This window comes from Hipposideros armiger, unplaced genomic scaffold, assembly GCF_001890085.2.
Source record: "Hipposideros armiger isolate ML-2016 unplaced genomic scaffold, ASM189008v1 scaffold_246, whole genome shotgun sequence".
Taxonomy (NCBI): domain Eukaryota; kingdom Metazoa; phylum Chordata; class Mammalia; order Chiroptera; family Hipposideridae; genus Hipposideros; species Hipposideros armiger.
In genome coordinates, this window is record NW_017731596.1 from 2354205 (window position 1) to 2366193 (window position 11989).

Here is an 11989-nt window from a genome sequence, read left to right on the forward strand (position 1 = left end):
TCCCCAGCACTGTTCCCATCCCCCAATTCCCCAATAAAAATCTTAAAAAAATATAAAAATTAAAAATAAATAAATAAATAAAAGAGGAAAATGTAAAAAGAATTTTAGTGATAAACCGGAACTAAAATTTCAGATTATTGTTACAAAACATGAGATGCTTCAGCTCTTATCTTATTCCGGAGGAAAAAGTTATGCTGACTTATTCTAAATGCTTGTAGAAAAGAATGTTTAAAAGGTTTAATTAAAATTAGCAGCCATCTCCTCAAAATTGTCAAAAACAAAAAAAGATGAAGAAGCCGTCACAGTCAAGAGAAGCCTAAGGAGACATTACAACTAAATGTAATGTGGTATCAGAAAAAGAAAAAAAAAAAAAAAGGAAAAGAAAAATGTAATATGGTATCCTGAAACAAATAAAGGACCTTTGACAAAAACTAAAGAAATATCAATAAAGTATGAACTTCAGTTAACAAAATGTATCAATATTGGATCATAAATTTTGACAAATGAACCATATTAATGAAAGATATAATAAGGGAAATTGGGTATGGAGTATACAGAAACTATGCTGTTTTTGCTGTTTCTGTACATCCAAAATTACTCTGAAAAAAATTTTTATTAAAAAAAGAAAACCAAACTCATAGAGTTGTTGTAAGCATTGAATGAGATAATTGATATAAAAAGATCTGTACAGTGACTGGAATACAGTAAATTTTCAATAACTTTGAGCTTTAATAATGAATAAAAAATTAAGGGCTATCAATAGAATAGGGATAGTACACATAACTTTCCAAACTACACGTGGGGGGAGGAGGTACAAAAGGAAAATTTGATCTGTCCAATAAAAAACAGAAAAGTTAAAGAAGAAAGAAATGTAAATAAAACATGTAAAATAAGATATCAGCAATCAGTAACTATATTAAATATGAATTGGTTAAGATTACTATTAAAAGGAAAGATTCCATACCCATTAGGATGACTACTACTTAAAAAAAAAAAAAAGAAGTGTTCTGAACCTAATTCAAATGTGGGGGAGGGGGTTTCCCACATGAACCTAATTCAAATGTGGGGGAGGGGGTTTCCCACACCAACAGCAAGCAATTCACTCAATTTTTACAATATCTACCCAGTGATAGCATCAGACCCCGTGGGTTAAGGGTTCAGGCTCACAGGCATGCCCCCTTATACTTGATTTCAGGAGCCAATGGCAACTCCATGTAGTCACCAGCACTTGTGATAGATGGGCTATAGATGGGAGGTTCCAACGACCACCCCTCACACCTTGGGTTTCATTAATTTGCTAGAGCAGCTCACAGAACTCAGAGAAACATTTCACTTGCCAGATCACCAGTTTATCATGAAAGGATATAACTCAGGAACAGCCCGATGGAAGAGATGCATAGGAAAAGGTACAGGGAAAGGGCTCAGAGCTTTCACGTTCTCTCTGAGCACTCCACCTTCCCCTAACATCCTCGTGTTCACCAACCTAGAAGATCTCCAAATCCTGTCCTTTTGGGTGTTTCTGGAGGCTTCATTAAGCAGTCATGATTGATTGTCACTGGCCATTGAAGATCAATTCTATCTCCAGGCCCCTCCCCTCCCTGGAGGAATGTGAGGGTGGGGTGAGGTGTGGGACTGAAAGTTCCAACCCTCTAATCAAAGGGCTGGCTCTCCAGGAAACCAGTCCCCATCCTTATGTGAGGTCCAAAAGTCACCTCATTAACATAAGACCCATATTCACAGCAGCACTATTCAGAATAGCTCAAAGATGGAAGCAAGCCAAGTGTCTACCGACAGATGAATGGATAAACAAAATATAGTGTATACATACAATGGAATATTATTCATCCTAAAAAGAAATAGGCAATTCAGACACATGCTAATACATGGATGAACCTTGAGGATATTATGCTAAAACTGTGAGGGAGAAAAAAATTTTCTTTGACCCTTCTAGGTTCTTCTGGATGGCGTAATAATCAAATTGACATGAGACATATTACCAGGAGAAAAAAAAAGGTGTAATGATATGTAGACCCAGAAAAACTTGAGTAACTCACCAAAATGGCGGACACCATCACCTTAAATACCACCTTAAGCCAAAGACAAAAAATGATGTTGGGGGTAGAGAGACAATTATGGGAGGTTACCAGGAAAAGATCAGTAAACAAGGCTAAGATGGTTATACAGATTTAAACTCAGCTTTCTCCATTGATAAGAGTTTCTAGAGATTTTAGATATTCCTCTTTTCCTCTTACAAATGGAGATTTCCCTTAGAAATGTAAATATCCTTTTACAAAGGGTAATTTCTACTTGGTTTTCAGAGCTTGTCTCATGCCTGCTCTTAATTTTCTTAATTTTTTAATTTTCTTAAAATTTTAAGAAAATTAACCAGGCTAAAACAATCAATATCCCAAAAGGGCATAATTTGAGGTGATAAATTCCACTACCCTTCAAAACAATTCAGTCACTAAAAAAACCACCTGTATGATCTCACTTATATGAGGTATGGAGAGCGGTCAAATTTATAGAAACAGAAATTAAATGGTGGTTGCCGGGGCTGTCGGGAGTGGAAAAGAAGGAGCTGTTTCATGGATACAGAGTTTCAGTTTTGCAGGATGAAAAGTGCGACGTGAATGTACTTAACACTACTAAACTGTATTCTTAAAAATGGTTAAGATGGTAAATTCTATGTTATGTGTATTTTACCACAACTAAAAATGTTTTAAAAGGAAGGATTTGCAGATTCAGTGAAATCATAAAAATCCAGCAATAACATAATGTCAGTAGGGAACTGAAAAATTAGAATAATAATGAGATATCACTATACACTTATTAGAATGGCAAAAACCCAGAACACTGACAACACCAAGTGCTAGTGAGGATGTGGAGCAACAGGAACCCTGTCATTGCTGGGGGGAATGCAAAGTGGTGCAGCCACTTTGGAAGACAGTTTGGCAGTTTCTTGCAAAATGAAACATACTCTTATCATACGATCCAGCAATCGTGCTCCTTAGTATTTACTCAAGCAAACTGAAAATGTGTCCACACAAAAACCTCTACATGGATGTCTATAGCAGTTGCTGAATGAACTCAAGAAGAGTCTGGAGGCTTTGGCTAGAAATAAATGCTAGAGATTTATTCAAGGGTCTTAGGGTTTGCAAACTGGAAACACAGCTAGGCAAAAATCCAAAACTGTTCAGAGGAAGAAAAAAAAAGTTAAGGGTTCTTGTATTAAAAGTAAAATGTTGAGAATAATCAATCCTGCATTCTTAGCGCTATGATTGGTCCAGGATAGTTATCAGCCAGGTGTGAGGCAATTTCAATGATGGATGTTAGGTGCTCTGAAGGGTAGGCACCAGGAGGACAGGTTGCTAAAACTTGGAAGCAACCAAGATGTCCTTCAGTAGGCGAATGGATAAACTGTAGTATGAGTACATTCAGACAGTAGAATATTATTCCACACTAAAATAAATGAGCTATTAAGCCATGAAGACGTGGAGGAAACTTCAGTGCATATTACTAATTGAATAAAGCTAGTCTGAAAAGGCTATGAACTGTGACTCCAACTCTATGACATTCTGGAAAAAGCAAAACGATGGAGACAGTAAAAATATCAGTGATTTCCGAGGGTTAGTTAGGAATGAGGGACTAATAAATAGATGGAAAACAGAGGATTTTTAGGGCAGTGAAGCTATTCTGTATGATGCTATAATGTTGGTACATGTCATCATACATTTGTCAAAACCCATAGGATAGAGGACAACACAAAGAGTGAATCTTAATGTAAACTATGGACTTTGAGTGATAGTAACATGTCAGTGTGGGTTCATCGGTTGTAAGAAATACACCACCCTGGTATGGGTTGTTGGTAGTGGGGGAGGCTATGCGTGTTTGGGGGCAGAAGGCATATAAGAATACTGTACTTTTTGCTAAATTTTGCTGTGAACCTAAATTACCCTGCTGTAAAAAATAAAGTCTATTAAAAAATTTCAAGTCCAGCAATATGATGCTCATAAGACACATAACAGCAGCAACAAAAATTGATCATCAAAGGCAAATGCAAACTAAACAATATAAGTGGCAATATTAACATATGATAAAACATAATGTAATGCAAAGCACATTAAGAGAAAGAGGTAAATGAATGCTGCACATCGGTAAAAGATTCAACCCACCTCAGATATAAGATCGCTGTGAAACTTTATGTATAAAACAATATCTTATCAAAATATATATATTTTAAAACTGCTCTGGGGTGAGGTAAGAGACAGTGTTTTCTGTTTTTACCCTATACATCAGTATCGGATTCATATTTATGGTCAAGCTACCATTCTAAATGTGTGCTTATCTGGTGAGAAGGAACGAGTATTAACATTTGGATAAATATGTCAATTTGTCTTCCAAAAATGCTCTACCAATTAGCATTTCTGCCAACAATGAGGGATTTTCTCCATGCCTTCACTAACGTTAAATAGTACCATAAGAAAAAAAAATTGTTAATCTGATAGGAGGAAAGTGTTATCTTGTTTTTGTTTGCATTTTCTGTTCTCTAGGAATGCTGAGCTTTTTGTCTTAGCCAGAAATGTTCATATGTCATACAATCTAATCAGTCACTTTTTTTTTTTCATTCTTGCTTCTGGGTTTAACGTCTCCCTTAGAAAGACTATCCCTATGTATAGTCTACCATATTTTCCGTTGGTACACTTCTCGCTTTGTTTGGAATTTTAATTCATTTTTTCTTTCATTTTTCTTTTTGGTGTGAAGTGGCTATCTAGTCCCTTGGTTCCCAAGCGGATAGCCAGTTGTCACTAAACCACTTATTGAATTTACTTTATCCCAAAGTTGAAATACCAGCATTATTAAGTGGATACATGAGTTTGTTTCTGTACCATGACCACACCGTTTCAAGTCAATTATTTTAAGGGTCCATTTTCATAGCTACTAAAGCAATTTCATCCTTGCTATTCTTTCATCCTTGCTATTCTTCTTTCCAAAGACACCTTAGCAGTTTTAGCATTTACTCTTCCAGATGTACTTTTACGTTTTAAAAAAACTTAGGTTTTGATTGGAATTGCATCAAATCTATAACCATTTGGGGAGAAGTGACAACGCAGCATGATGCAGCAATGATGAAACAGGTACTAGACAGACAGCTTTTCTGCTTTGGCAAATTCATGAATCTCGCGACCTTGAATTTGTTTCTTTTTAAAACAGATGCCCAGGAATGACATGGGCACATCATTGACACACCACACTACCCAGGAGCAGTGGCCTGGTGGAAATTGGAATGGCCTATGGAAGGCACAGCTGATGCACCAGCGCAGAGGCAGCTTTTGGAAAGACTGAGAAAGATGCAGTGAAGTAACAACTCTCATCCACAGCTTGTAGGATGTAAGTCACATTACCGAGCCACTTGTGGTAACATGTGATAAAGACTGTTTGTTATCCAGCCATTGCACTCCTGTGTATATATCCTAGGAAAATTTTAGCTTAGGTACAGAATGATAGAGGTACAAGAATATTTTTGCAACATTGTTTTCAATAATCAAATATTGTAAACAACTTAAAAGACCCATTCACAGGAGAATGGGTAATAAAGCATGGAGTATTCACACCTGGAGTACCACAGCAGTTAAAGTGAAGGAAATAGTACTGTATCAATATGGATAAATCTTAGAAACATAATATTAGGAAAGAAAATAAGTTGCAGGATAGTATAACATTTGTTTTAAATTCATGCACATAAAAACCCATGTTATATATCACCTCTGGATCCACAGATTTGTCGCAATTGCATGAAAACATGGGGAGAATAACCACCAAATTCAGGATACTTCTTCCCTCTGGGAAGGAGGGCTTGCGGGGCTGGAGGAGTACATAGGAGCCTTTGATTCTAGGTACAACATTAAAAAAAATAATAATCTAAAGCAGATAAGGCAAAATGTTAGGGTTTTTCAAAGCCATATGGTGGCGACATGGGTGTTTTTATCACTAAATATTCTGTCATTATTTGTTAAAACAAAAAACAAAAAACAATGTTTTCCCAAACTACACATCACTTTGCAGAAGTGGTTTGTGAAATCAGCTTTATGGCTCATTAACAAAATCTTAAAAAAAAAAGAGGAAAAGAGAATATAATAGAAAATATCAGAATATTTAGGTAATAAGTTAAATATTGTTTTCTATAGCTTTTTACTTCAGGGTTTACTATATTGCTATATAAAATACATTTCTTCCCGAGGGTCCTGGACAAAAATATTTAAAAATATTCTACTATCTGAAGCTATTGTCTGAATATACTAAATAGGTTCAACAAAATTCTTCTTATATCTGACCTTAAGCAATTTTACTGTGTTCTTAATGATAGTATATTATTCAATTATATTATACTTTGTTTCATAGTCAGTCATCTCTATAGAAATGCAATCCACAGAAGAAATTATGGTTTTAAAGGCCTTTGCATTTTTCTTTAAAATATTTTAAATCAAACATTATTTTAAGGTCTGAAATTTGCACTTTAACTAAAATTAAGGTTGGGTTGGGGATGTAGTCATGAGAAGTCAGATCTAGGTTTTACTTCTGATTAATATCACCTCTTCTATAAAAGAATATAGCTCCATAGAAAACGATATCAACTTTTAATTGGTTCACTGACTCAACTATATATTGTTTTTGTAGTGTAAGTATTTCATATTAACAAAAGGTTTTTTAAGTACTGTCCTTGTAGTTCTAAACCTTTGGACTTATTCAATTGGTGAACAACTAGAGATGCAATGAATGGGTCCATTGGGCCCTTGAGTAGAGAAATGGATTTTTTTGTTGTTGGTTTTTTGTTTTTTTGTCCCAATGCCTTTTGATGAAAAATGTCTTTACAATGAACTCCTGTTTCCATCAAATCGAGAGTGGGTCTTTAGTACTTGGAACCAAAGGAGCCACAGCTTATGCAATAGGATGCATTGCTTTGAGCACACGTGTCATAACAGCGAACGGCTACAGTAGAAAGACCAGTTGCAGATTAACACTCAAAGTAAACAGGAGCCTTAATTTGAGAAGTTGTGGTGTGAATGGAGCAAAGGAGCAAATGGGCCGAGAGGGCAAAGATGCCAATGAAAAGACCTGGACATTCAGACACTAAAAAGTCAGAGACTCCTGTTCTCAGAGGTGGGCCCCAAAATGTGTCCAAGTGTGAGAGTAACGACAAAATCAGGATAGTAATGCTTCTTAACCAAGAGCACGTGGGTCCTCCTTCAAAGAACAGGCTTTGGCCACCTTGACAATGAGTAGACATGGAGGTGACATGGACAATCAGAACTTTAAAAGAAAAACTTTTAATGTTTCTCCCCAAATCCACACTCCCAGAGAAGACCACCCTTCACCATAATAAATCTATAAGGAATGAAATCAGATGCTCGTGAATACTCAATAAGCATCATCCACCTCCTACTTACATCTCCAAGAAGGTATGCACAGACACAGCGAGCTTTTCAGAGCTATTGGAGAGCTCCCAAGATGTTTTATTTTCTGACACACATGCTTTCAACCTATTAGGAAAATGTTCTACTTCAAGGCAATGTTTCTTACACTCAATTCCACCAAATAATTTTTAATAAAATAAAAACTACTAAATACATAGCTAAATATCTCTCTCTTTATTTTTTAATGTAAAAGAAAGCTATAGCTCTTAGGATATTTTATTTTGTATTGCATCATCAGAGATGAATTGAACACAAACCCCAACTTGCAATTTTCATTCAAGGGAAAGGGACACACACACCTGGCATGTTTATGTTCACACCGTAGCCACATGCTGCATGAGACCCACTCCCATTAGGGGTGACGGCCTTGGCAGTGACACTTTTAGAGTTCTAATTTAAGAGCTTCGTGCCTTTTTTTTTTTCCAGTCAAGATGCATTTCTTTCTTTGTTTTTTTTTTTTAATGAAATTTATTGGGATGACAATGGTTAGTAAAATTACATAGGTTTCCAGTGTGCATTTCTATAATACATCATCTATCTAGCACATTGTGTGCTCACCACCCAGAGTCAGTTCTCCTTCCATCACCATACATTTGACACCCTTTACCTTCTTCTACCATCCTGCCTCCTGCTTCTTCATATTTTTTAACGTTGATAGTTCTGTGTTATTTCAGTGGGATTCCCCTGAAAAAATTCCCATTGGTATTTTTAGAATTTCTTACTATGGAAAAATTTATACATACACCAAAGTAGATAGCCTAGTACAATGAACCCCAGTCATCCAGATTCATAATTATCGACTCAAGGTCAACCTTGTTTCATCTCTGCCCTCACTCACTTCCTGCCCTCCAGTATTGTTCAACAGCAAACACTGACATCATATCATTTCAGGCATAAATATTTCAATATGTAAAACTCTAAAAGACAAGGGCTCTTTTTTTTACATAAAACATATCCAATGTTCCATTTTTTGCACCTAAAAATTAATAAGGATCTCATAATTTCGAATACAGTCAACATATTATACTATGGTCAGCAATTCAAGCCAAATCAGTTTTTGAGGAAAGTTCTCATTTTGCGCCATACAGAAGACAATGTGTGGTCTGCTTGTTGTCTGCAGAAGGAAGTGATAATAAGGACAGAGACGGGCAGAGGGAAATGTGATCATCCGCAGAGTAAGTAAGGACTCTGACTGCAGGTCAGAGCTGGATTAAACAACCATAAAAGGACCCTTTATTCCAATCATACTGGAGTGTCTCAGGGAACCGAAGCTCAGGAAGTCCGCTGGGGCTCAGAAGGGGTTTCAACTGGGAAATGCAGTGCATTCACTCCTTTGTACAACTCCCCTCTCTCTTACCCAGATTCCTAGGCTACTCATTCCTGGTGAATTTTTTTCTTCTTCTCTTTATAAGAAACCAGCCCACACTGGGATGGGAATATCTTAGTTATAATAGCAAGTTTCCAGGAAAAAGGGGCTCTGATTGGGCCACACTGGGTAAGCGTCCACTCTTGATCCAATTGATAGTGGCTGAGGGTGTGGGTCCCATGTTACAAACATGGCTGCCAGTGGCTTACCCATGTGGTCTGGTGGGTGGGCAAAGTCTCCCAGGGAAAGCCAAGGGCCATTGCCCATGGGCTGGGTTTTTGCCAAGGAGGAATGAAAGCAGAAGCATCTCTAGAGCTAAGGAATCGACCGTGGACTACGACGTGCTGGGTCTTGCAGGCAGGAGGACATTTTCGTCTCCCCATGTGACAATGGAACAGGTGCCCTCACTAAGGAAAGGGTTCTGTCCTGGGCTGGGTCGCCAAATTCAACCAATTTTGTGCTTCCCTTCCCCTACCCCCTTCCCTGAGCAGTATTTTAGAACTAAGAATCCCCTGCAGGTTTCTCTTCAGTGATGCCAAAGTGGCAACCACACCACAGGCCAGGGAGCAGGGGCTTAATCTTATCCCTTGGTGGGTGGGGTGTGTGCAAGAGAAAACCCTTTAAAACCAATTTGTCTCCAGTCCCACCACAGGTGGACTCCTCTACCTGAAAGCAAGGATAAGAGGCCGGTAAGGGTGAAGGCACGGTGTGAGATGTGGGTATGAGACAAAGTTAGAAGTTTAGGAGGAATTCAAGTTAAATTCAGCTGAGGTGCCTCAACAGCAAGGCCTGACAGAAAAGACATTTTCATCTACATTGTCTTCATCATCAGGGCTCCTTCTTCTATTCCTTCCTTCCTTCCTTCCTTCCTTCCTTCCTTCCTTCCTTCCTTTCTCCCTCCCTCCCTCCCTCCCCCCTTCCCTCTCTTCTTCCTTTCTCCTTCTTCTTCTCTTTCTTCATTCCTCTTTATTCAGTGGTCCTTAAACTGTGTTTTGAGACAATTAGCGTAACAGTCACCTCAGTAGCTCCTTAAAGGTTCCCAGACATTCAATTCTGCAGCCTAGGGGCCTGGCTCTGGAGTCTGCCTTTTTAACAAGTCATGCGATTTTGATGCACACCCAAGTTGGAGAACCACTTGCTGTCGACAGAAACACTAGGCAAGTTGACCCCAGAATGTTCCATTCATTCTTTTGCCTTTGAACAAGATGAATTTTCCTAATATAATTTCTCCACATTTCTGTGGTGATGGAGATGTGGGTAGCCAACATACCACAGTTGTTAGTGCAGGCATTCAAGTCTACACCCTAAATACCCTTCCTCCTGCCCTGGGAACTGCCCTAAACAGCTGCCTGTTTCAAGAAAAGCTCATGAAGTTCTCCTGGGCTCCCAGTCATACCACTGTCTCTCCAAATTATGGAAGCGGTTTGTTTGTTTCCCCTCAATTTAATGTACTAATATTCTTGAGCACAGCATTGGTGCAGTGAGTTGACTAATATAATAATAATTATGTTTAGAAATTGTAAATTCTAATTTCTGAAATCTCACCCATCCTGATTTGACATAACAGTATGTAGATTTATACACCAAAGCGCCCTGCTCGTGAGAGGGTCTCCACATTAGAAAAGCATAATGGCCACCACGAATAAGACAGGCGAGGCAACCTGTTTGTGCAAAGTGGTCTTGGGTGAGTCCGGAAAGAACCTTTTTTTTTTTCATTCTTAAAAAACAACAAAAACAGCAAAACAAAACAGCTTTCCTGAGGTATAATTACATAGCATAAACTTACCCATTGCAATGGAACAATGGGTTTTAGTGCATTTATGTATTTATGTAAACATTCTGCATGAATTCAGTTTCCCTATACCTTCATCTACCCAAAACCTCCCTTTGCCAGTTTGCAGTCACTCCCTGCTTCCATTTGCAGGCCCAGGCAACCACTGATCTCCTTTATCTCTATACTTTTGCCTTTTCTAGAAACCTCCTATAAATGGCATCAGATGCTATGTAGGCTGTGTGTCTGGCTAGCTTCACTTAGTGAAATGTTTCTGAGGTCCGTCCAAGCTGTTGCGTAGATCAGCAGATTGCTCCTTTTTATTGCCGAGTAGTATTTCACTGTGTGACCCTTTTACTGTCTTGCTTTGCTCTCTTAACTCTCCAAAAACAAAATGTCTTCCCACTGGTACGATTGGAACTTTTCCATGACTAGAAACTCCAAACATAGACAATGTCTTGCTGTCCCTGTGCTGTCACTTGAGAGGAACCCTGCACATCATTTCGAGTGTGTAAGCTGGGGGACAAGATGAGAGGGTAATTTTCTCAGTATTGGTTTAACACTCAGCTCGTGTTCTTAGCAGTCAACTAATGATATCTGTCAGTGAGAAAAAAATGATTGCATGTCTTTTTAAAAACATATAATTCTTTATGCAGGTTTTTCCTGAAACATGCTAGTGTCATTTATCAGGTAATGACACTATAACATGCCTAATCACAATTTTATATGTATTTTACTATAAGAAATCAATGTAAAATTACATAACCTATTGCAAGCATACCAGTCTGTGGCACACACGTTTTGCGGTTACCTTAATTCTTGGGTTCACGGCACTAAAGCTGGTGAAAATTTGATATTCTGTGAATGTGCTCCATCCATCTATTTTGGAGTGCATATTCTTCAGTTCAAATATCTCTGTGTGTATATTCCTTTGGAAATACTTCCTCAGCTTCCAGGGCATTCTCCAAACACTTTCTGACATAGCCAACATCCGGGGGTATTTGCAGATTGCTACAGCTCCTTTCCCCATAATCCATTTCCGGCTGCACAGCTGAGTGGCCCAAAGAGGAAAGAGCATCTAGTGGTTTGGAGAATTTAGTTCAGTGAGCCCTGGAGTTCTTTATTTTTAACAGTGTGATTAAACAACATTTCTGACACCACAGGAAATCCGACACGTGTTTATTAAGTGCTTCTTTTGAAAAGGGTCCAATGCCAGGGTATAAAGCAATGATTTATATGCTTTATTCATTAAAAAGAAATTTCAGCACCAACTACGTGCTAGATGCAAGACACAAACTTGAGTCGTTCTCAACCTCAAGGGATGTACAACCTACACAGGGGACATGATGTCGGTGTTATCTTTTAGGTGGTTTCTGTTTG